This window comes from Sciurus vulgaris (genome assembly GCF_902686455.1).
Source record: "Sciurus vulgaris genome assembly, chromosome: 3".
Classification (NCBI taxonomy): domain Eukaryota; kingdom Metazoa; phylum Chordata; class Mammalia; order Rodentia; family Sciuridae; genus Sciurus; species Sciurus vulgaris.
Window position 1 is genome coordinate 23,943,718 of NC_136463.1, and position 24,935 is coordinate 23,968,652.

Here is a 24,935-nt window from a genome sequence, read left to right on the forward strand (position 1 = left end):
GAAAGAAAGAAAGAAAGAAAGAAAGAAAGAAAGAAAGAAACTAGAGAAGGGAATATTATTCTGAAGCATCTGGGTGGGCTCTAAATGCCACCATAGGTGTCCTTATAAGAGATTATGAGGCAAAGGGGCAAAGGGAGATTATACACACAGAGATTTGAAGATGGAAGCAGAAATGGAGTGATGGGTTCACAAGTAAAGGGATGCTAGCAGCCACTAGAAGCAGAAAGAGGCAAAGAACAGATTCTCCCCTATAGCCTGTAGAAAGAGCATAGTCCTGCTGACATCTTGGTTTGGGCCCAGAGAAATTGATGTTGAAGCCCTGACCTCCAGAAGTATGAGAAGATAAATTTATGTTATTTTAAGCCACCAAGGTTGTAGTTGATTTTGTTACAGCAGCTTTGGGAAACTAATACACTTATGCTGGAGATTCAGTCTTCAATAAAACCCAGGAATTCATGGTCTATTGGGAAAAGAGAGAAGCAAACAGTGCATAGGAGCATTCAGAAGGGAGGCATCTTACCAGGGAGTGGAGGGAAAGGTAGGTAAGGCTGTTGGGAGTTGTTTAGCCAGGTGAGGGGCCAAAGCAGGAAGGGCATTCCTGGCAGAGAGATTGGTATGGGTAAAGACATGGTGTGGGAGGGAACACTGCCTTCAGAAAAATGCCTGAGGGATGGCAGGTGTGTGGGGGTATGGAGGGTGGGTTGCAGAGGCAAAAAAGCCAAGGGCCTTGGCTTCTACCCTAGAATAGAATCAACCCCTCCAACCTGGACTGGCACTGAGCCCCAGATCAGAGAACCCCAGACTGTGAGCACTATAAAGCCTTACACACCATCCAGTATAGCCTTGCACATAGTCATATATAGGGAAACTGAGGCCCACAGAAAATAAGCTAGGACCGGAAGGCCACACTCTGGCCTCTCTCCTGAGAGATATGGGTGTCCTGTGTCTGGGGGTATCAGAGGTGCTGCCTGGAGGTCCCTTTGCAATCCACTTAAAAGTACAGAGACCTTGTGGTCTCTAAACAAAGACAGTGTTATTTGCATATTATTTGCATGTTGTTAATTAGATGAGAGAGACAGATTCATTCAGCCTCTCCCCTTCATGTCTCCCTCTCCTCCCTCTCTCACATTGAGTTGTTGTTATTAATTTATTTCTTGACCTCAACTACTTCTCCCAGAACTCCAGGCCAGGCCTCATCTCTCAAGTTTCCTTCCTAGCCCCAGCTCAACCTCTTGTATTAAGTCTTAGGTCCTGCCTGTAAAAGTTGTCTGGTGGTCTTTAGTGTGTCTAGTCTGGGTGGAGGATCTTGGAGCAGCTTACAATGGAAAGGGAAGAGATGGGCTCTCCAGCTCAAAGTTTTCTCTGGGAATGGGAAGCAGTGAGTTCTGTCTCCCTGTAGTCCAGGAGCCATCTAAATGGGGTGATGGGAGTGGAGGAGGAGGGTGTTCCTTGGGGATCTGGTGGGCAGGTGCCAGCTGCATGCCCCAGGCCTGCCCCAAGCCTCTTGGCTGGCAGCCATACTAGGCCCAGGAGGAACCAGCTCTTTCTTTGAGGGAGGAGGAATCTTGGAAAAGGTCTAGGAGCACCCCTTGGCCTGGCATCCTAGGGTCAGGTTGAGGTCATCATACAAGTTACTATGGATCCTCTGATTGGGACAGCACATCCAGATTCTTGAGGCTGCCATCAATGCAGAAAATTGTGAAGCATTGTTCTAAAGTAAGATGGTATATTCTCGAGGACAGGTACTAATGAATGTTTCTGATAACGTGGGGTCACCTGTCTCTTGGAGACAAATAAGGACAGGGAATCACAGATCTGCCTCTCTCATTTCCCATTAGCTCCCTCTTCCTTCTGAAACCAAGGCTGTGCCCAACACCCCTCCCAGGTGAGATGTCTGAGCCTGTCATCTGGTGATCACCAGAGAAGGCACCACACTGTGGCCAAGACAGGTGCAAAGGATGACCTCAGGTGCCCCCTGCCCCCATCCTGGCAGAGGAGCTGCGGGGCTCCATCACCATGACCGACTTAAGTTAGCTGCCAGGAGCTGGGAAATTAGGATCCACAGAAAAACCTGGGGCACAGTTCAGGTTAGCAATTTGCAGAAACCAGCTTGCTCTGCATTAGGATAGTGGCCTGCATGTGGAAAGAGATTGCCCTGAGTGGAAATGGTTTCTCTCATGCATGAGTGATGTGTGAGCTATGTGGACACATGCTACAGGGGCCTCAGCAAGCATTTCAACCAGCACGCACAGCTGTGTGCATGCATCCAAGTGTGCATGAATGTATGTTATGTATGTCTGCATTCTACCTTCCCTCTTTTCTGCAGAGCTGGACTTATCTTGTTTCCTGATAAGACAGGAAGTGAGGGACCTCAGTTTCATTGCCCCAGCCCTGCTCCTTTGTGAGCAGGTCCTGCCTCCATTTGCCCATGACAGCAAGCAGTAGATCCTGGCCCTTTATTAGAGACTTGCACAGGTTCTTCTGTCCTGGTAAATCCCTCTTCCCTAGTGTGTTTCATGCCACTACCTCATCTAATGTCCAAATCAAAGGGAGAGATGGGAGGAACTTGGGGTGATGCTGTTGATGTGGGAGGAGAAAGGGTGGATCAGATACTGTTCGATTTTGCCTGGGTCCCCTTGGAGCACTGCTGCTCATTTAAAATTCCGATTTAAAGCCGAGCGGCTCTTTAAATTTCCACATTAGCATGCCGCCCTGATGCCAGGCCAAGATGTTGGGATGGATTTGGCAGGAACGCCTCCAACAGTGGCAAGCAGCAGCATTTGCCAGCAATAAAACAACGCATGAATAAAAGAAGGCCGCTTGGCAGCAGCAGCAGCCCAGGTAGCTGGGCAAGCCCAGGAGGTGCTCTCCTGTGTGGTAGTTCAGAGGCATGAAGGCCTATGCAAGGCCATGTATGAGTGTAGGCCTCTGTGGCTATTTGGACTCTCACCCCAATCTATGCCTGCAATGGAATCTGGGGTGAGGGCCCAGGCAAGATGGGGGTTTCTCCCTTGTGTCTGCCATCCCCCCTCCCCCCAGAGTTATCTTCTTGGAGGGGACAGATGTTGCCTTTGATGAGGACACAAGGACTTGGCCTGCAGCCTGAGTTGTCGTGCTTTATTGGTGCTTAGAGAACAGGTGGGGTCAGAGAAAGCAACATTGCCTGGAATGACTTCCAGATCCATGACCTCAGATATCTGGGTGCTGAGAGGTACTATCAGGATAAGGGGACTGGATGAGAAGCTGTCATAAGGACTGGGTCATGGCACTGAACTTGGAAAGCTGCTCTGGGCTGGAAGGTTGGCAATTATCTGTACAAGGAAAGCAAGGAGTTCCTAGGCCTGGCCTAACTTTTACTCTCCACAGACTTGAGAATGTTGTTGGAGGACAGTCGGCAAGGGCAGCAAAGAGTTGGATAAAGCCCTGGCCCGGAGGCTGGATACCTCCTAGCAGTGTCCCCACTGATTCCTAGGGTCTGAAGAAAGCAGCCCCAAAGGATCGGCCGTTCTGCGATGCTCCTCTGCTCTATCCACCTGGCTGAGGATTGGCACTCAACTCCCCATGCATCCGAAGGAGCAAGCAGCCTGTCCTGCTTTGGGTAAACTCTCTATCCCTCCTACTTTGTTTAACCATCTCCTTCTCTGAAGCTCAGGGAAAGGGGACAAAAATGAACAGGGATGGTGGCAGATGGTCTCTGTAGCCTCAGCTAAGGCAGAAAAGAGGGGGTGCTTTACCACTGAGCTATAGCCCCAGCCCTTTTTAAATTTTTAATTTTGAGACAAGGTCTAGCTAAGTTGCTAAGGTTAGCTTCAAATCTGCAATCCTCCTGCTTCAGCCTCCTGAGTTGCTGGGATTACAGACATGTGCCACCGCATGCAGCTACATTTTCTTCAGAGCACCCTTCACTGACAGAACTCCTTTCCCTTTCAGCTCATGAGTGATTTCAGGTCTCTACATGGGGAGAAGTAGGAAAACAAACAGGCAGGACAAAGCTGTGGCAGAGCAGGGCCCCATATTCTGGAAGTATCCCTGGTCTGGTCCTGAAGTTTTCTCCAGGAAGAATGAGATGGCTTGACCTTCCTGTTTCTTGGTCCACATATTGGAATGGGTCATCTCTGGGGTGAGGGAATGGCCAAGAAGCTCAGTGTAGTTCAGAGATCCCCTTATTATTTATTCATTCATTCATTCAACAAATATTTACCAAACAACTGCTTTATGCTAGGAACTATGCTGGGCATTGGGAGCACTCTGGTGAACACAGACAGAAATGGTCACTGCCCTCATAGAACTTTCTATCCAGGCAAGCAAAGGCCGTCATTCAAATGAATGCACAGCAAGTGTGAAATAACTATGCTAAGAGATCAGAAAGGACACAAGGTACCATGAAAATGTGTAACTGGGGACTTGACTAAGTTTAATGAGGAGAGGATGAAGCTGGGTGTGGTGGTGTGTGCCTGTAATCCCAGTACTCAGGAGGCTGAGGCAGGAGGATCATGAGTTTGAGGACAGACAGCCTCAGCAATTTAGTGAGACCCCCTTTCTCAAAATAAAAAGGACTAATGATGTAGCTCAGTGGTAGAGCACCCATGGTTCAATTCCCAGTATTGGGGGTAGGAGAAGGAGTAGAGGATTAGCTTGCAAAGGGGACAGAATAGAAGCAGCCTGAGGGTAGGAGAACTGGCAGTGGCATCATAGGTGTGATGATGCTGAGGGTTCCTGAGACACCTGTTTGCCCTGACTTCTCAACTGTTGGTTGGGAGTACAGGTATGGAAAGGCTCTGGCATTGTGCCTAACTCACAGTGCTCTGTAATGTTAGCTTCCCTCTAGGGACCCCAGATTTCTGGAACAAAGAAGCTGCACTGGCTTTGCCAGACAATCAGATTCTCTTAAGCAACTCAAATCTCCAAACTTCAGCCATCAAGTCCTCAATGAAAGGCCACAGACTCTCCCTGTCTCTCCAACTTAGAATTACCACACGCAACCCTAACCTACTTCCTCCTTTGCATTGACCTTCTATGAAGAGGGCTAGGGTCTGTGTCTCAGAGAAAGATGCCATTCTGACTCTGCTTCTGGAACTGAGCCTGAGAAGAGAGTTGGACTCCTCAGCCGCTCTAAGGGCTGCCTGGGGTGAATCCGAGTGTCTTAGGTGGGGAGAGGGAGCAGTGGGAGTTGAGGAGGGGGGCTGCCCACCCAAGGCGGCGTAGAGCCCAGAGCCTTTTCCATCACAGACACCCCATCTGTCTCCCACAGAAGGCTCGGGTTGGAAGAGGTTCGGAGAAGGGGGGCATGGTGGGTGAAATTGTACATGTGTGAGCTAGCACAATAACAGTGCAGGTGCTGGTCAGGGAAAGGGGTAGGAGGGTCAGTTGGGGTGGATGTCAGCACTGCTGCTATCTTGGCCACTGAGAACTAGAGGTCTGAGGTTAGGACTGGTGGTGAGGAGGATGATAGGGACACTGACACATGACTCACCTGAGACAGCTTTGTATTTGACTTGGATTTATAACTCCCAGCTCCACGGATCAGAGGGCAAGGAGTCATACCCCTACACCACAAAGTAATGGAAGATGAGCAATGGGGAGAGCTGTGGAAAGGGGCACTCCTAAGCCCAGGGCTGGGCTAAATTCATGATGCTTCTCTTTCTGCCCAGCAATCAGAACCTTTTTAGACCTTAAAACAATATTTGAGCTCTCAGCTTCCTGGTGGCCATGTTTTGAGCTGCCTTCCTCCACCACACTTTTCTGCCATGATGTTCTGCCACACCTTTGGCCTAGAGCAATGGAATCAGTTGTCTATGGACTGAGACCTCTGAAACCATGAGCCCCCAAATAAACTTTTCCTTCTCCAAAAAAAATACTTGACCCCAAAATCCCCAAAAATAAATAAATTAATTAAATATTTGAGTTAAATGTGAGTTACATAATATTTGAGTCTTCAGAGTATTTTCTTTTTGTGTGTGTGTGGGGGGGTAATGGTCTAGAGGTTGAACTTAGGGCCTGGCACAAGCTAGGAAAGTACTCTACTTTTGAGCCACATTCCTAATGGCCCTTTATTTAAATTTCATTTTTAAACAGGGTCTCACTAAATTGCCCATGCTGACCTTGCAGTTCGGCTTCAGCCTCTGCAGTAGCTGAGATTATAGGCATGCACCACCACTCCCAACCAAAGTATTTTCTTTCATGTATCACATAAACTGATCCTGCTGAAGTCCAGCAAGGTAAACATTACTGCTATACTACGTCTACAGATTCAGCAACAAGGGCTTAAGAGATTAAGTAGATAATTACAGGACAAAGGAGAGTAAGGAGCGGGAACAGTCTCTCACTCTGCTTATAGGTACCAGACTGCCATAGACCTTCCCAGGGCTTCACTTCTGGTGATACTGTATAGCCCCTCCTACTAGATCAGGTGATGGATTTTCTTGTGGAGACCTCAGAAAATTCATCCTAGTAACCACAAAACTTTGGGAGACACACAGGCCCTGAGGAACCTACTTCAGCACAGCTCCCACCCCCTGAACCAACATCCAGACACTAGGAAAGGGAACCTCTATCATATAGAAATATGAAAGGGATCCAGACTGGGACTGGCCAGGCGACAGGAGGAGGGAGGAGTGTGGGGAGTGGAGTGCTAGCCTGAGAAGCAGCTGTTAGGGTCCCCCAGGTCCTGGAACTGACCCTAGGAATCCCTGTGGATACTTCCTTCCCACATGTTACATTCTAAATACTTTTTTTCATTCTCTACCTTTGCTTAAGAGAATCTGATTCCATAGCTTTCCTTGATCCCCTTCCCACTCATCTTCTCCCACTCTTCCTGTTCAGAAGATTTTTCCTCAGGTCTAACCTTCTTTCTTCAGGCTGTGGATTAATCCCTCCAAGAGCCTGCTAAAGCAGGTGTCAAGGGAACCCAAGACAGGGCTTCAGTTATTAAATATAAATAGACAGGGGAAGGGAACTGAATATAGAGACAGATATTATATCTCTCAGTCCCTGTGAGTTATTAGGAAGAAGGCACTAGTGGTTGCTAAGCAACAGGTCTCCATAGAGGACATGGCACCAAAGGAAAAAGCCTCCTTTGACTGAACACTGGGGTGGGAGAGTAGGAAAGGTGGGTGTCAAAGGGCTCTGGACTGGCAGGACAGGATGTGGGGAATAGCTGGTTTGTCCTACAAGACCAGTCCCTTCCCTAGGACTAAGCAAGCTCCACCTGCTTGTACAACCTTCAGGATTGGTGGAAGGAGGAAGGCCTCAGGCACTCCTCCCTTCCTGCCAGGAGGAGCAAACCTGGTTTCCATAGCAACCCTGAAACAATCCTGGCCTCATTTTGCTTATGGCTTCTTTGTAAACCGCTGCCCCCACCCCCCCGCAACTCTGCAGAGCACCCACTATCATAGACTCCCTTTTCTGATCCCAACTTCTGAAAAGGGGCGTGCTCATAGAAAGATTAGGTGTGGGCATGCCACAGCGCTGGTATCACTTGGTCCTAAAGTGACCTGTTAAGACTACAGGAGGTGGGAGAGAGTGTGTGTGTAGGGGGGTACTTTTAGTGGAAAGTGCTTCCAGGTGACCTCTGGGCTCTGCGCCTCCTAAGGTTGCAAAATGCAGGACCAGTTGTATCAGTTGGAAAAGGCATCAGTTGCAAACTGGGCCCAAGATTTGCTTACTAAAGGTGCAAGAAGAGGCTGGAATGAGAGGTCAGGTGAGAACTAGAGGACAATCTCTTTTGTGCCCCTTGGCCACCCAGATGCCCATCTCCTCGACCTCAAGTCCACCATTGTCAAGACCCAAGAATGGCGATAGAGAACATTAACGTATGTCAAGTATAAGTGAGTGGCACCGAGGGGCATAATCTGTTTTTCTAATATGACCACAAGCAGAGTGTTAGAAGAATTAGGCCGACAGCTGCTGGTTTTCCCCCCCTTTCTCTCCCCCCCTCCTCACTCTCCCTCTCCCTTCCTCCTCGGCGTTTGCACACACCAATGGCAGCCGAGCCCTGCTCGCGATTTCTCTTAATCTTCCTCCGCCATCCTGCGCTCTTTCCGCAGGCGGTGCTGCGAAGCCGGCAGAGCCCCGCGTCACACCTTACTGCTCTCTGAGATTGCTCCACAGAGAGCTCAAGGAGATGGCAATTCGGCGCTGATGCCGGCTGGCAGCAGTTGGGAAAGGGGAAGGAGAAGAGAGAGGGAGGAGGGGAGGGGGGAAAAGTTGGCACAGATACCAAGTTTTTCCCTAGAGAGATATGGAGGGGGGAGTAAGAGAAGAGGGAAAATGACACAGAAAGAAGGAAAAAGAAGGAGAGAAAGAGGGAGGGTGGGGGGCAGAGAGAGTGAGGGAGAGGAAGAGAATGAATGAGAATGAAGTTCTCTCAGACATCCACATGTGGGCATGCCAAGCCCACCTGACTCATGACCCTCTAAAGATCACACCACCCAGTTGGGGTTCCACCTACCACACACACACTCACTCCCAGCCAACCTGGAAGTCAAGAGCAACCCAGGCATGTTGTGTGTATTTGTGAGTGTGGTGTGTATGTGTGTGTGCGCGTGTGTATACGCCTGTATGTTGTCTCTGTTTTGGATCGCAGTAGAATGCAGTATGTAAATGAGATGGTTATTACCGCAATGTTCATCAAGCTGAGCCGAGAAGACATTAATAGCCTGATGAATATGCATGTGAATTTGTTAATTAAGTTAATTATTCTGCTGAAAATGCATTCGTCTTCCAAGGACATTTTCCCAATGATTTTTACATGCTCTAGCCATTAGTCATGCTATATTTTATCAGGGAAATGAGTTTGCTTAAGTTGTAAAAAAAAAAAAAAAAAAAAAAAGGAAAAGAGAGGAAAAAAGATGGAGAGAAAGGAGGGGGGAAAAATGAAAGAGGAAAATGCACTGAAGTTGAGAAGGGGAAGGCATCTGAGGCTGGCCTGGAGTTGGAGGCCCAGCTGGGCTTTTGAAGCCTGCCCTCGATTTTTATGGGTACCTCACTCTACAATTTTTTGCCCTTTTTTTGATGACAAACTTTTTTTTTCCAGTGCCAAATTTCCAACACATTAATTAATTGTTGTAGCCAATTAACTGTAGTTGTGCAAATGAGTTTAGCACTAATTACCATGCAGTGCCTGTAATCACATAAAAAACTTGCTGAGAGAGAGAAGAGAAAGGAGGAATGGAAGGGAGTAGTGCCAGGAGAGGAGGATCCTGGAATAGAGAAGCAGCCAAGGAGAGGGGACAAGCGGGATCCCAGGATCTCCCAGTTAGGAACCATCCTGGCTCCAAGGAAAGGGACTAATTTTTTTTTTTTTTTTTTTTTTTTTAGATGTTGATAGACCTTTATTTTATTCATTTATTTATATGTGGTGCTGAGAATCAAACCCAGTGCCTCATACATGCTAGGCAAGTGTCTTACCACTGAGTCACAACCCCAGCCTGGGAAGGGACTATTTTACCAGTCATTTTCTGGACTTCTGAGAGTCAGGAAATCTCAGTGCAGGGAGGAGGAGAAAGAGCCAATAAAGAGTGGTCTCCTTTTGTCTAAGAACTTCCAACCAAAAGTCTGGGAATGGACAGCTCCAGTGTTTCAGTGATGCAGTGAGTCCCCTATATAATCTCCATAATCCTCATCCCAGCTCCCAGCCTCAGTGTTTGTCTCCCCTAAGGCTGGAATTTCAAAGTAGTGATGGGGGCCACAGGGAGAAATGCTATTAATGATGGGCCTATGTAATCTCAGAATGGTTCTAGTGCTGTAAGTCGGGGAAACTGTTATGGGTCCACAGCTATGGGGAAAGGCCAAAAGAGCAATGGAAACATCGACTATAAAAAAAGCCATCCCTAGTAGGAAGTGGAGGTAGCAGTCTTCGGGTAATACAGCTCCCAGGAGAGGAGCCAAACCTCCTCTCCAGAGGTTTGTCCCAGAGATTGAGGAACATCATCAAACAATTTCTCCAACTTCTCCTGATCTAGCTGTACATGATGATGTCAGTTGGAAGAAAAGAGCAGGAGTCATGACTAAGCACTGGACTGGCATTTTTGCTTCCACTCTGCTTGTCTTGCCTCTACCATGACCCAGACACTGAGTCTGCCCAAGGTGTGTGTGTGTGTGTGTGTGTGTGTGTGTGTGTGTGTATGAAGGAACTGTAGCTCCCATTACTGAAAACAACAACAAAGTGCTGTTTACATCTTCATTACCCCTCTAGAATAGAGGGCTTGCTTGTCATGGACCTCAGTTTCCTCAGACCTCAGAGACATACTCAACTTCACATTTATGAGAAGAACCTTGATCACTCATCCTCTGACAAATATCCAAAGGCTGGATCCTTTCTTCCTCATTCATGTGTGTGGGGAGATTGTTCAAGGCTCAAGTCACTTCAGACTTGTTCTTATCTGCCTAAAAGGACAATTTTGAGGGCACATATCATAGTGTCCCTTGCCCTATGACAGTGCTGCTCTTTTAATCTATGAACCAAAGTCGGCTGTGAGGACCTAAGTTGACTCAGGTTGCTCTGGTGCTCTCCTTGCCTCTCATATCTCTGCTAGTTCTGCCGACACTCTTTCCAGCAACATTTTTCAAGTGTAGAAAAGTCTCCTGCATGAGAAAGTCTGGTGTGGTGGAAAGAGACCTACTATTTTGGGTTCCAAAGTCTTCTTTGCCACTTAACAGCAGGTGATATTGAGGAAATACCATGATTCTCAAGTTTCTTCATCTACAAAATGGAGATAATAGTAGTGCCATTCTCAAGGGATTAAGAAGTTTAATGATTATGAATATAAAACATTCAACAAGTTGGGCATGGTGGTACCTGCTTATAATCCCAGCTATTTGGGAGCCTGAGGCAGGAGGAGCTCAAGTTCTAGACCAGCCTGGGCGAGTTAGGGAAACCCTGTCTCAAAATAAAAATATAAAGGGCTAGAGATGCGGCTCAGTGATTAAGTGCCCCTGGGTTCAATCCCTGTTACCCAAAAAAAAAAAAAAAAAAAAAAAAAAAGACTGAAGATGCTGCTCAGGGGTAAAGTACCCCTGGGTTTGATCCCCAGTACCAAACAAGGCTGGGAATGTAGCTCAGTGGTAGAGTGCCCCTGGGTTTGATCCTCAGTACTGCAATAAAAACAAAACAAAACCCTCAGCAAACCAAGTGAAATGAGCTATTTCATTCATTGTTAGTAAGTACAAAGTGAGAGAACTTTGCTGATGAGCAACTTAGTAATGGTAAAAAGTGTTTATATTCACACAAAAATCTGTAAATGAATGTTTGTAACAGCTTTATTTGTAATAGCCAAAACCAAATCAGCCCAGATGTCCTTCAATAGGTAAAAGGTTAAACAATGGTACATCCACACCATGGAATAAATAAAAGGAATGAACTACTGATATACACAAAAACTTGGATGGCTCTCTAGGGAATTATGCTACATGAAAAGAGTCAATTAAAAATTGGATACTGATGATTTCATTTTTTATAACTTTATTTGTTTATTGTTTTTTATTAGTGCTGAGGGTTGAAACTAGTGCCTCACATGTGCTAGGCAAGTGCTCTATCACTAAGCCACAATCCCAGCCCAGATGATTCCATTTTTGAAATGACAAAATTTAGAAGAGAACAGATCAGTGGTGCAAGGGTTAAGGAGGTGGGTGGGATAGGGAAATAGGTGTAATAAAAAAAACAACATGAGGAATTCTTGTGATGCTGAAACTATTCAGCATCTTGACTGTAGTGAAAGATACATGATTTTACACAGGTAATAAAACTGTATAGCACTTAATATGCACACACACACACACACACACAGAGGAGTAAAACCAGAGAAATTTTTACAAGACTGGTGGATTGCATCAAGGTCAATGTTCTGATTGTGATATTATACTATAGTTTTGCAAAATGTTACCATTCAGTGTAAGTGGGAAAAATGTACAAGGGCTTTCTCTGTATTTCTTACAACTGCATGTGAATCTACAATTATCTCAATTTTTTTAAAAAAGCTATGATAAATTGTTAATGCTTCTGCTAGAGATTGGAGGCAGAAGGGGCAGCCCTTGTTTCCATTGTGAAATTCCAAAGGGGAAGTTTAATAAATGTTATTCTCATTAGGGTACATCAATAAAATGATCATAACCATGGGGGGGGATATTTGTATCTGTTGACCCAGTAATTCCACTTCTTGGAATTTACCATTAAAAATACATGAAGTTTTATGTGCTCAGATATTCATTGTGGTATTATTTATAACAGTAAAAATATCTAAATGATTTAAAACAGGGGATAAGTTTTATAAATTATGGCGTATCTAGGTGATAAAATACTCTATAAACTTCAAACATATTTAAAAATATATCCAATACAATGCTTGGTGCATAGCAGTAACTCAATAAATGGAGTCTGCTTTTCTTTTTTGGGTTATTCTGGATATTTAAAGAGCTAATGTAGGCATGTACTTGACAAACTTTGCCTGACAAATGCTAGTTGTTGCTATCCTTCTAATGGCTATATCTCCCAGTTCCATCCTGGATGAAGCTACACTTTTAGGCAGAACAATGGCTAAGCAACAGGTGAGAGTGGCCTCTCTCTTGGTTAGCAAGGCATCGAAATGAGGGAACTGATTTCTTGGGGAATCTGAGTCAAGAAATTGGGGCTACTTCCTTTCCAGGGGACTATATTCCTACTCTACATCATGAAGAAAAATGTGGACATTCTCCCAAGCACATGCATGTGCATATGCACACACACACACACACACACACACACACACACACACATATGGCAGTAATCTCAGGGGAAACATGGAGTCTTTGAAGCAATGTCATCCCTGCTGACATAAAAGTAACAGTGTTCTACTGCATCAAACATTGCTGACTGGGCACATATTGAGTACCAGGTACTGTCCTAGGTTCTTTACAACACAGTTTTGCAAAATTTTCACAGCAACCTTAGTGGATAGATGTTTATCTGCATTTCACAGATAAGGAAACTGGGCCTCAAAAGATGTTAATTGACTTACCAAGGCAGCTGGTAAGTGGCAGAGATGGCACTGGAACCTAGGGCTGTCTGCCTCTAAAACTTGTGATCTAACTCCACAAACTACATTTGAAGGACTGAAGAAGGGTGCACTGTGTGGAAATCGTGCTGAGGCTGTTGGGAGGAGAGCTGGAACAGTATCCTTGTTCTTCCAATGTTCCTTGGATAGATACGAACTTAACTCTCTGAAGAGAGAAGCAGACCCATTCTAAATCTTTCATCCCATTAGTAAGTTTTTCTGTTTAACCTGTATCCTTTCTGTTAAAATTCAATCCCATTTCCTCTCTTCTGTTTCCAGTAAGGATGGTGAATAAATGACACAGTACTCCTCCATGAAAGGTCCTAGGTCAGGAGGGCTTCTCTTTTCCTAGCTCTGTTGAGGCCATGCCTAGGATGCTTCAGTCTTCTGGGTCTTTTGGATCTGTCCCAAGGTATTAAACTAAAAGACAAGCAGGAAGAACAAGCAAAAAGCAGTAGCCCAGCCAGACCAAGGCCAGTTTGGAAAATGGTCCTGGAGTCTCTTGGGACCTTATTGCTGGGCTCAGGGTGAAGTTAAGGTGGGTAGTTTTTCCCAACAGGCTTAGCAGTGGGCTTCATGTTTGACATCTGCCCAGCTATAGAGGTCTGGCCAGCATCTCTACAACCAGAGCCTCTTGTCTATCTCAATATGACATCTCTATAGCTACCTTTCTCTAAGACAGAAAGGAATGGACTGGGGATTCTCCCTCTGTACATTTCCCTTCCTTTTCACTATCACCTCACTGTATTTGGTCCAGGTATAGGCAACCCAACTGGGTGCTTAGAGATGCTCATGGAAAGGAATAATTTTGTCAGGAGGATGCTGAGATCCCAACGCTAGGTCCAAAGGAGCTCTTCCAGGATTTCAAAGCCAGATTGAAGCTCTTTTCTGTTTTTTCTCCACGTGACAGCCAGGAGGGCAACTGGGGCCTGAGACTAGACACAGAGAATGGAGGGGTATGTGTTATTCCTCCTACTCTCCTCCTGATTATTAGTCTACCCTGCTGGGGCCCAAGTGTGCTCACTGCTCACTTTGGCTCCTCTTGGTCCATCTACCCTATGGACAGGAGAGAGTTAAAGGCATGGTATGGGCAAGCTATAAATTTCCCATCAGTGTAGGGAGAGCAGGATTGTTGGCAGGGAGGGGGGTTGGGCTGGGGGGGGGAGGGGGAGCTGGGAAAAAGCCAGGAGGTTGTCTCTAGGTAACAATAAACACTGCAAGCAAGGAGCAGCTGTTACACTTACTCTCTCTGCATCACAATGCTGAAATAACACTAATAAACCAGTGTGCCCAATGCACAGGCAGACATGCATTTAGGGCTAGGACCCCAGTGTACACCTAGGGCTGCCCTCTGTTCCAAGGCCAGGCCCTTAATGCCAGTGGATATATCAGTCCTGGCCTGGGTATACTTGTGGAAGGATGAGGACTGATGAGTCCTTCCCACCTCAATGGTATTTTCAGGATCAGGGTAGGATAGCAGAGGCTAAGGATCCTGGGTTCAGATCCTGGAGGCATTCACTGGTGGAAAGAATTCAAATGCTGGTAGTTCTCAGTTGGGAGCTGGGAAGAGAGGAAGAGAGTGAGAGAGATAAAAGTATAGGGAACATACAACTATTTATCATATTCTTTCAGACTGGAGGGGATGAGGTGACCAGAAATGGAGATAACTAATGGGAGGTCAAAGAAAAAGAAGCACAAAAAGATGTTTCAGAAAGAGGAGGACTGCTGGGTGCCGTGGTGCACACTTGTAATCCCAGTGACTCAGGAGTCTGAGGCAGGAGGATCACAAGTTCAAGGCCAGTCTCAGCAACTTAGTAAGGTCCTAAGCAACTTGACAAGACCCTGTCTCAAAATAAAAAAAATAAAAAGGGTTGGGGATGTGGCTTAGGGTTATGTGCTGCTGGGTTCAATCTCCGGTACTAATCAATCAATCAATCAATCAATCAATCAATAATAAAGAGGAGGGATAAGCAGCATGTGGTATAGAGGAGTGATTCTTATATCTCTTCTGGGAATGACTCCCTCCACCTACCTACACCCTACCTGATACACCCAGACTTCCCCTCACAGTGCTACTTTTATACCTAGGGCCAGGTAATATGTTGACAGTTCAGGACTGAGCTTTATTATTGGGTCCCTCAGCTTCTTGTGGTCCAGAGAGAGGAATGAGTAGAGTCTCCCTGCACAAAAAGTGATTGGTCTGTCTCTTTCTCCAAACACAGCCATCTCTGGATCACCAGGAGCAGTTGGGCAGAGGGCCTTTACCCTGGATGAAAAGCAGAGTCACCAGTAATGGAAGCAACATAACAGGCAAATGAAAACAGGCTCAGTCTTAGAACTCCTCTCTTCTTAGCCCATCCTTCTTTAAATTTAGAGGTCAGGGTGTTTATCATCACATGTCGGTACACCAGCATCCAATATCACTGGTTTTTCCCTTTGCCAGTTCCAGTCATAGGACCCCAGGACTAGGGTCACAGGCATGGATAGTTGTCCCAGTCTACCTTCTGATCTCTTTCTATGTGATATGCAGCACAGCACCCTATCATCCCAATTCAGAAAGGATAGAAATGTATACTGCCACCTGGCCTGTGAGGGAAGAGGGCATCAGCACTTTAAAAGACCCGTGTTTCTGCACCCCTCCCCACTCTGTACTGACAGCTTGTTCTGCCAACCTAAGTGCCCCTAGCTGCTCCTCTCTGGTCCTAGGTGTCTCTCTCTAGGGAGAGAAGAATTCTGAGAACAGGTGATAATCCTTTTATGTTCTGATCTCGTAGTAGTGTTGTTTTTTTTTTTTTTTTTAATAATTTTTGAAAATGTAGAGTCAGCTGGGTACACAGTTCACAGGTGAGGCAGGCAAGTGAGGGCAGGGAGAAGTAGTTGTATACACTTGGAAAGCCTCTCTTCTGGAAGGAACCCAGAGATACTGGGATGCCCTAGCACACATGGATGCCTAGTATTCCCTGTGCAATCCATAGAGACAGTGGGGCAAGAACAACTGGCCTCTCCTAGCATTTCCTTATGGGAAGCTGCTCCTCTGAGAATGTTCAGCTTTTCCTGCACTCTTCTCCCACTTCCCTCTTTTTTCATAGTTTTTTTTTGGGGGGGTCTCTCCTAATCCAGATGAGAGGTTTTCATCCACAGAGTTCAGAGTGGGGAGAAGGAGCAAAGAGAATTCTAACAGGCCTGGGCTCTCTTCCCCTCTGTTGTTTTTATGAGCCACCCCCACTGCTGTGAATCACTAGAACCTCAGGCTCTGCTGAGCTTCCAGCAAACTTCTCCCTCCCACCTCCTTCAGGCAGGCAAAATGCACCCAATGGGCCCCAGAGTCCACCATCTTCTTGCCCATAGGACCACAGTCCTCTTTCATCCCTAGTAATAGTAATCTGTAACACACTGAGAAGAGTGAGCAAAGGAGTGTGAGAGACCACAGCATGTGCTCTATGCTGGGGCAGAGTGCTGGCTGCCAGCTCCATGGAGCAGGATCACCAGCCAGGAGAGCTGGCACACTCAGGCATACAGCCCCATAGGCATGCAAGGGGAAGCAGGAGAGGATGGGGTAAGTATGCTGTTTCAGGAGCAGGCATCTCCTTCTAACTTCCTCTCTGGCCAGTTTCTTCTCCTTGGCCTTTCTCCTTGAGTGCCAATGGACACCATAGCATAGCCACCTCTGTCTACCCCTTTTCCTTCCTTCCCCTCCTCCATAGTTTTGGGAGTTACAGAGAGGAGACCTGAATATCAGCCTTCCAGGTGTCAAGGTGAGAGGTTCAGATTTCGAGGTCCTTCCCACCAAATCAATGGGAAAACTGGGAGGAGGAGAGTGGTCCCCCTAGAGTAAAAGTTAAACTCTAGGCCAATGCTGAGCACTGTGACTAGTCCCTTTTTCCCAGAAGGCAGAGAATTCTGGGTACTGCTATCTTTGCCTTCCAAACATTTCACATCCACTCCTCTTCCCCACAAAAGGCTCTGGGCTTCTTCTGGACTCCAGGTTGTTGATCTGGAACCCTTGGCTAGACCTTAGGAATATGAAGTAAACCTGGTAGGGCTGGAAGAAGAGAAGCACCCAGAACCTAGAGCGAGTGCTTTAAGGACCTTTCTGCCCCTTCAGTATGCCCCCAATATGTTGGAGTAGAGATGAACAAAGGGTAACAATCAGCAAGAGAAAGGGTGGCTAACTTTTAGAGCCTGCCACCATCTATCCTCCCTTACTGCATGCTCTTCTCCATTGCTCTCCTTTCCAGAGTAGAAACAGCAGCCACCTAAAAAATCCCCCAAACAATACATACTATGACTGTCCTGCCTTACATTCAGCAGTCAGTTCCACAAGTGGGACTACAGGTCTCAGTTTTCAAATGTTACCTCTCTATCTTGTATCTTTGCAGCCTTCCACCTTATCTCCCCCAACAGAAGACCCTTCCTTTACAGTCCCTGTCACAGTTCTCCCTCTACCAATAACCCTGAGACCCTTGGAAGCAGGCAGGGGTCCTAGAAGAATTCTTTCTAGTTTATCTTGGTGGAATCTGAGGGCCTTCTCATCTTGCCTGCAGTGGAGAAGGCAAAGGATTAGATAACTGAGGGGCAGATTCTGAGGGTCTAAAGGCAGATAAGGGTGAGGCTGGGGGCCACTTACAGAGGCAGATCCTGCTCTTCCCCTGGGGCCTGGGTACTCAGCTAGAGGAGAAGACAGTTCTGGAGGGTGGGAGAAAAGATGTGGACAGCATGGAGAGTGTGGCAAAGTTTCTACTGGCACTGCCTTTCAAACTTTGTGTCTATCCTTACCCTTACCCCAAGGCAGCCTCATGAAGCACAGAACAAAGAATATCAAATATTTTCAGAAAAGATGGATGCCAAGAAATTTCAACTTTGGCAACCTGGTGGGAAATCCCCCATTCGCCTTCATTCTTCCCTCTTTAACCCTAGATCATGAATAGTGATGGAAGCAAGCCGGTAGGAATGGGGGTGGTTGGAAACTTGCTTTTCTTTCCAGGGTACATCAACTATGTGAACCAGATGGGACTTAACCAAGAGCCCTAGGGTCAGGGCACTACATGAATTCAGGGGCATTTCTAATTCAGCCTTCAGGGCCTTGAATTTGAATTCTAGCTCTGTTCTAGACATTGGACAAGAGGTATAAGACCACCCCTTACTATACTTTTTGGCATAACTTTGTCCAGTGGTTTATGTTATAGCAGGGAAACTTGTGATAAGATTTCTAAACAAGTTCCATATTTATTCTTGATTGAAGGATTTATCTGTAGATTAAAGAGTTGGAAAAATTGGTTCATTTCCTTAGAAGTTATGGTAAAATTCTGGAATGGGGACTAAAGGAAGTCTGACTGATGGAAGCAGGGAATGGACCTGTGGAACAGGCTTTATGAAGGAAATGTCCCCCAGTAATGCTCCATAGAAGATGTACCTGCCTGACTCCCTAAGTTGCTTCCCAGACTCAGGGGACAAAAACATGAGGCTTCAGGCAATGGAATATAATGTCCTGCTAACTCTTCATTTGACTTCCCTCCCTCCATACCTACCTTTCCTTTCCCGGTGTTCCCAGGAAATTTCTAAACCCAGGAACACAAAGCAGCTCCAAGACAGGATTCAAATGAATTCCCCTCTCTGGGTCTTGGTTTCCACATCTGTAAAACAAAGGGGTGAGGCAAGAGAAGCTCCAAGTTCCTTTCCTCACAACAGAAAAGATTCTCTGATTCAGACCCTAAAAGGTACCAGACTTAGTTTGCATGCCATTTTGCATGTAACTTTGATGGCACTATTTCAAGTCAAATGTAGAAAGGCTGGGGATGTAGCTCAGTAGTAGAGCTTGCCTAGCATGTGTGAGGCCCTGAGTTCAACCCCAAGTATGGCGGGGAGGGGAAGACATATAGAAATATCTCTGAACTCTGCATTTCTTTTCCCTCTCACCACAGGAGTCTGGTTCCATGGTCCCTAGCTCTTGTACTTTCTCTTTAGGGACCTCAAACCTCTGTCCCCACATTCTGTTCACAATTTTACAGCACTCCTTGGGATAAAAACCCAACTAGACAAAACCCCAGGGGCAAGAAACAACCTTACCTATTATTCTGGCTATAATTTTGGGCTCCAGATTTGAGTCAACCAGCATAGTTCCATCCCTTTTGGAGGTCCTGGCAGTTGGGGGGAAATCCTGGCACCTCTCCCCAGCGCCTCCCCTCCTCCTCCACCTTGCTATTCTCCATGCCAGAACGCAAAGTGGCCAGTGATTGATGGGCCCGGGTTCCCGGTAACCGCACCCAGTGGCCCAATCCTCCTCCCTTACCCAATCCCTCCCCTGTCCCTATTCAGAGATCAGATTGTCTCATGTTGGTCCCTGAGGTCCCATTAATTAAAAATACATCCAATTAAATGGCAGGTGAAAACGTGCTATTGGAGCTCTACACCCCCTTGCCCCAGCTTGGTCTCTTCACCCCCCAACCCCCCTTCTAAGGCTCAGCTGTGCTTTGAGCTGAGAAAAAAGTGTGTGTGGGGGGGGAGAGAGTAGAGGAAGACATAGGGGTGGGGGGTGTGATGGGGGGGCTACTTGAACCTCTGCCAGGGTAGCATGTGCCAGCCTGGGAGGGTGGCACCGTGCCCTGGTGTCTAATTTCTGGAGGTGTGAGTAGGTTCAGTCAGCTGGGTACCCACCTTCATTTCCCTTAAAGGGACAGAGGGCAGTCAGAAGGTGTGGTTAGCTGTGCTGCACTGCTTCTGGGCTTGGTAGGTGAAGGATAGAGTGTAAATGATAGAGGGGCCTTAGAATGGTGTGTAATATTAGGGGTTGGGAGGATCTGAGACTTCCATTCTTTGCATATCTCTGCTTATTCCCAAACTAGGAAGAAGATAACAAGGAGTGAGGAGCCGAATGGGACCCAGGTGGCAGGGCATGGCGATGCTCCTGAGTCTAGCTGTGCCTTTCCTGCAGGAAAGCTGAAAGAGGGAGGGAGAGGGTGGGAGGAAGAAGCCATAATTTGGGTGGGAGCAGATGGGTCAGATAGGATCAAATATACAGAGATGGATGTTCATGTGGGCACCATGTCCCTATGTACTTAATGGGAAAGAGGGTTTAGAGGGATCTATTCTGTTTACCCTTTCTTTAGTGGTAGTGGGACGTCACCTTGGCCTGGCTGCCTGGCAGGCTGTGATCAGGGCATCTCCCTAGACAAGCTCTGACCACTCATGCTCCTCCATTCTTAAGAGCCCCAGCATTTTGCCAGGTTATACACCTGCCCCACCCCACCCCAAGCCCTCTAGCCCCAAGTGATACAAGGCTAATGGGCACTTAGCACTGTCGAAGAGGAGTTAGAGAAGAAGGGGTGATGAAGAGTGGCACTCAGAATCCAGGCAGGAGTGGGGTGCCGACCTAGGGCCCCCGCCTGGCCTCCTTGGCAGCCTCAGCACCTCCTCACTTCACTTTAACGCTAATTGGAGATTTTAATCTGCGCTGCTGCTCTGCTCGGGGTGCTGGGGGGAGTGCCAGCTGTGCAGTAATTCCAGCAGCACCGACTGTTTAATCAAGCTGTCCTCCTGGGGAGGGGCCCTCAGGCATTGGGGGAGGAGAAAGAGGAGGACCTCTGTCATCTCCCTGAGCCTATTCAGACTGGAAGAGCTTCATGGAGACCGAGGGTCAATTGTGGGGTCCTCACTTCTATAGAAGCCTGGGGGCCATTTGGCATTGCTAGCAGAGGTATGACTTTGCATAGGGTGGGTATGAAGCACATGGACCAAAGCAGCCCCTTTTCTCATCCTGTTTTCTGACACCTTTTCTGGCTCAGAGCCTAGAGGTATCCTGAGTATACTCCAGTCACTCAGGCTGCACACATCTACTAGACTGTCATTAGTTCTTCAGGTCTGTGCTGGAGATGATGGGGTGACTCACTTTCAGTCTCCAGCCCCCCCAACACTTTCTCACTAACAAAGACACTTAGAACACTTGTAGGAGATTTTTTTTCCCCCTGAAAACCATAGACACTCGACCCTCTGGGCCAGAACGCAATTGTCAGGAGTCAAGGGAACAATGGGGTGGACAGCTGGAGCCTGTTACATCCTAAAGGAGAGAGCACCTGTGTGAAGTGCTCAGTGCCTGGAGATAGGGCTTTCCAAGCACAACTGGGAATGCACTGAGATAGCAGGCCACTAAGGCAGTGTTTAGGGTCTCAAGCCATTTTAAAGGAATAACATGTGGTTCCAGCTATTCTTCTGGCTCCTTGGCCCTTAGCTCTCAGGCTCTCTGTGGGTGTCTCTGACAGGTCAAGGGTAAAGAGTGCCCTCACCCAAACTGTCTGCTAAGGTGTGAGTTTTAATTGGTCAGCAGTGCCCTCGTGTGGCAAAAACCAAGATTGCAGCTGCCCAACTGGTAGGGTTGCTTTGAGGAATAGTATATCCTGGTTGACAAGGTTGAGTTGTAAATATTGGTACTCTCTGTGCCATCAAGGTAGCCCAAACATATGTACTACATGACTACTTCCAGGGACATTTCCTGCTTTCTAACATCTGCTTTAGCCCTCTTATCCACCCTGTTTCACTTGCTCCACTTCTAACTCATAAAGCATCTGCCCCAGGGGAAGCAGCACCTTCCTCAGCAAAGGTGCTTGTTTGGGAGTGCTGTTTGAGCTATCTGGGTTGCAGGTATAAGAGGGGCATTGCTGAGAGAGGAGGCCAAGGGTCAAGAGGAAAAGATGATGCCATCTCCAATGCCTAGTAGGCAGGAAGATGCTCTGACACCCCCTGACATTCTCTAAAAGCCCCAGAGGGGAGCTGACACCCGAATTCCAGAATAGCAATATCCAATGGCTGATTCTTCCCTACAGTCATCCATTATCCATTTCCAAGGGAGATCTGGGAATAAGTAGAGACAGAAAGACTCTGGGAGCCTAAGATCTTAATCCTGGGAAAGAGACACCAAATAAAACACCTTTCCCTGAAAAGATACAGGTACTCTCTTAATATGTACATCTTGGGCTTCAGACTTCCAGCTCTCAAGAAAAGGATGTTCTATCATTAGACCCTTCCCCTCCAGTATCATCTGTTTACTAGTCCTTTTCCATACCCACCAAATGGGGGGAAATGTTCTGAACTACAGAAAAAGAAATGGACATTTGATAGTAGGAGGGACTCTGAATTGAAGGGCTTGGAAGTTATCAAGATAAGGAATTAAGTCTTCTTGTTGGAGGTAATAAAAAACAAAAATACCCCCAGATAAGCCAGACACACTGGCACATGTCTGTAGTTCCAGCTACTTGGCAGGCTACTTAGCAAAGATTGCTTGAGCCTAGAGGTTGGGAGCCAGGCTGGGCAACATACTGGGGCCTAGTGTCAAAAAAAAAAAAAAAAAAAAAAAAAAAAAGGAATTACTCTCAGAAAGAAATATGGCCCTATTTGGGATTAGGGGGCGGAGGGGGAGCAGCACACCTACCACCGGGAAGGAGGATAGGGGTGGGCACTGGAGCTAGGTGACCCACCTGCTTTGGGCATTGGGGATGGAGGAAGCAGGCTGCAGGCATCTACTTCTGGCATCTCACACAGTGTTTGGACAGGTGCAATCTCCCACTGAACCTAGAAAGGAGGTGAAAAAGCTGGTTAGAGGAAGGGAGAGGGACAGCACTGCTCTATCTTGACTTGAAGGAATAGAAAATAGCTTTAGGGGAGAGAAGAAGTATTGTGTGTATGATGGGGTGGTGGGTGAGTGGGGCAGTCATTCTAGAGAAGAGGGCTGAAAGTGAGTAACAATTTCAGTATGGAGGAATATCCATTAATGTAGCTGGCCAGGAGGAAACAACAGGAATGAAATGACTGCTAGTGCCAAGAAAGGGAGTCACTCATTCTAGCTAGAAGGAAGAATTTGTTACCCAGAATGTGGTCAAATTAAAAAGCTAAGGAAACTCCTCTGGAGATCTCTGGGGCTGAGAAACTTCGCTAAGACCAGGGTGCAGTGAAACTGGGGTAATCCATTTAAAAGCAGATAGTGGCCTCTGATTGGCCTGATGTCCCTACCTGGCATTTAGTTCTGTGGAAGAGACTGAATTTGCCAGGTTCTGAATGCAAGGTGTCTGATGGACGTCACTGAATTCCTCAGGGGCCACCCCTAGTGCTGTCACCTGTAAAGGAAAATGACATGCTACATTAGACATGACACAAGGGACTAGACACCAAAGAGGGTCTTTGGTCTTTAACCTAGGGAGCATGGGGTTGGTAGATAACAGAGATAGTGGTGGTTGCCATTTCTCCAATTTCTTCAAACCTGAATTCCCCATGAGGTCTTAGATGAACCTTAAGAATGTTCCCAGAGAGTTGCAACGTTTCCAGATTTGTCTCCCCAGAACAGGCTACCAGATTGATATATAATCATAGTCCCTGTATTCAGAGATAGGAAACTCAACAGAAATAGAAGTCAGGAAAACCAGAATTATAAAAGACAATGGAGGTTAATGGCTCATATAAAGTTTAAGCAAGAAGGTAACTTGGAGGAGATCACCCAATTTTAGATCAGATCACCAGCTTGGATTTGAGACCCTCTTGTCCATCACAGTTTCTTTGAGAAGGACTCTGAGGCACAAAAGGGTCTTGACTATAAAGCAGAAAGGCTTACAGGACAACAGACTTGATACAATTTGGGCAAGTAGGTCTATCACACATTTCCCTGGCAGAAACAAATTTGCATGGGAACCAACACCATATTTCCCCTATACTATCAACTAGGGCATGATGGACAAAATGTAAAGAATATGTACTGGGATCTGTCTGTCATCCTCATTCATTTTGCAGATCCCCTGCACCCCCTGCCAACCTAGATCCATAACTCCAAGCTGTCCAATCGTGCCTTTCTCCCTTCGGCATTGTCCTCTCTGCTCATTGGTGGCTCCCAATTTCATATGCTCAGAGAAAGCAAGTGATGGAACTGTGGATATATCTAGGAGGGTTCCAAGAGGGGAAGTGAGTCTCAGTCCCAGAGCAAGATGACTTACAGAACCTGCCCTGCAGATTAGACAACTGAGCATACTATTTTCGGGTTAGCCCACCATGAGGCACTACCTTCCAAACAACTCAACACAAAAAAAAAAAAAAAAATTAAAAAAGTAAGGAGAGGGGACGAGCCCCCTCTCCACCCACCATGACTTTCCTGTAATCTCAGAGAGTATCTTGAGTTCTCTAATTTAGTGTCATTCAGAGACCCCCGCTTCTACCTTAGTTTTCTAGCAGATTAAATATGTTTTCTTTCTTCCTTCCTTTTTACTAATTTCCCCCATTATTTTTGGAAAAAAATAAATGCCACGAACCTGTGGTAACTTTTCTGACACCTCCTGCTTAAAACCTAAAAGGTCAGAAGGATTCTTTTCAATATAGCTATATCATAATGCAAAGGAGTCTGAGTTGAGATTTAGGGTGAATTCCTCTTGTTGCCTTTGAGATTCTATTCCACCATTCTACAGAGATGATGGCTAAGCACTCTGAAATTTGGAAGGATTCTGAGGGCATCAGGGTCTTTGGCTGTGGCTTCCACTTGCTTCCCAATGAAAAGGAACTCTAATAAAAAGTACTTGTACAATTTACATGTCATTGAGATATTATCCTTTAAGATATAAATACAAAAAAGTCTCAGTTTTCTATTAATGACTTTTAAGTCTACTTTCCCCCTCAATCTCTGTCCCTTCCCCCTTGAAAAATCTCACAGCTTTCCTTTTCTGAGGATGCTCAGGGTCCTCAGGACTAAGTGATCTTAAAGTTGGAGGCTCTATATTCATATAGGTTACGATTCTGGTCTCTTGGATCTAGTACAAGTTGGTTATACTAACTGAGATTGTGGGTGAGGCACTGTGCCATCCTTAAATCTGTTTCCTGTCCTGTAAACTGAGAGGTTGGATTACATGACCTCTTTTCTAGCTCTGGCAATCTGATTCTCTA

The 24,935-nt window shown here is 46.5% G+C and overlaps 1 protein-coding gene across 4 annotated transcripts in view; it reads right to left on the bottom strand.

The window, feature by feature from the left end:
• Window positions 1-31: 31 nt before the first annotated feature.
• The window catches only part of CDK12 (cyclin dependent kinase 12), an 87,053-nt gene continuing 62,149 nt past the window's right edge, over window positions 32-24,935 (bottom strand). For 2 of the 4 annotated variants that reach the window (XR_013762591.1, XR_013762592.1), the window contains 3 exons: window positions 23,028-23,131; window positions 22,496-22,589; window positions 15,751-18,661 (listed from right to left, as the gene is read on the bottom strand). The gene's annotated coding sequence lies outside the window, so the exon portion shown is untranslated. Of the gene's footprint in view, window positions 14,589-15,750; window positions 18,662-22,495; window positions 22,590-23,027; window positions 23,132-24,935 lie in introns of those variants that run through there. The other 2 variants (XR_013762589.1, XR_013762590.1) reach the window with 2 other exon arrangements.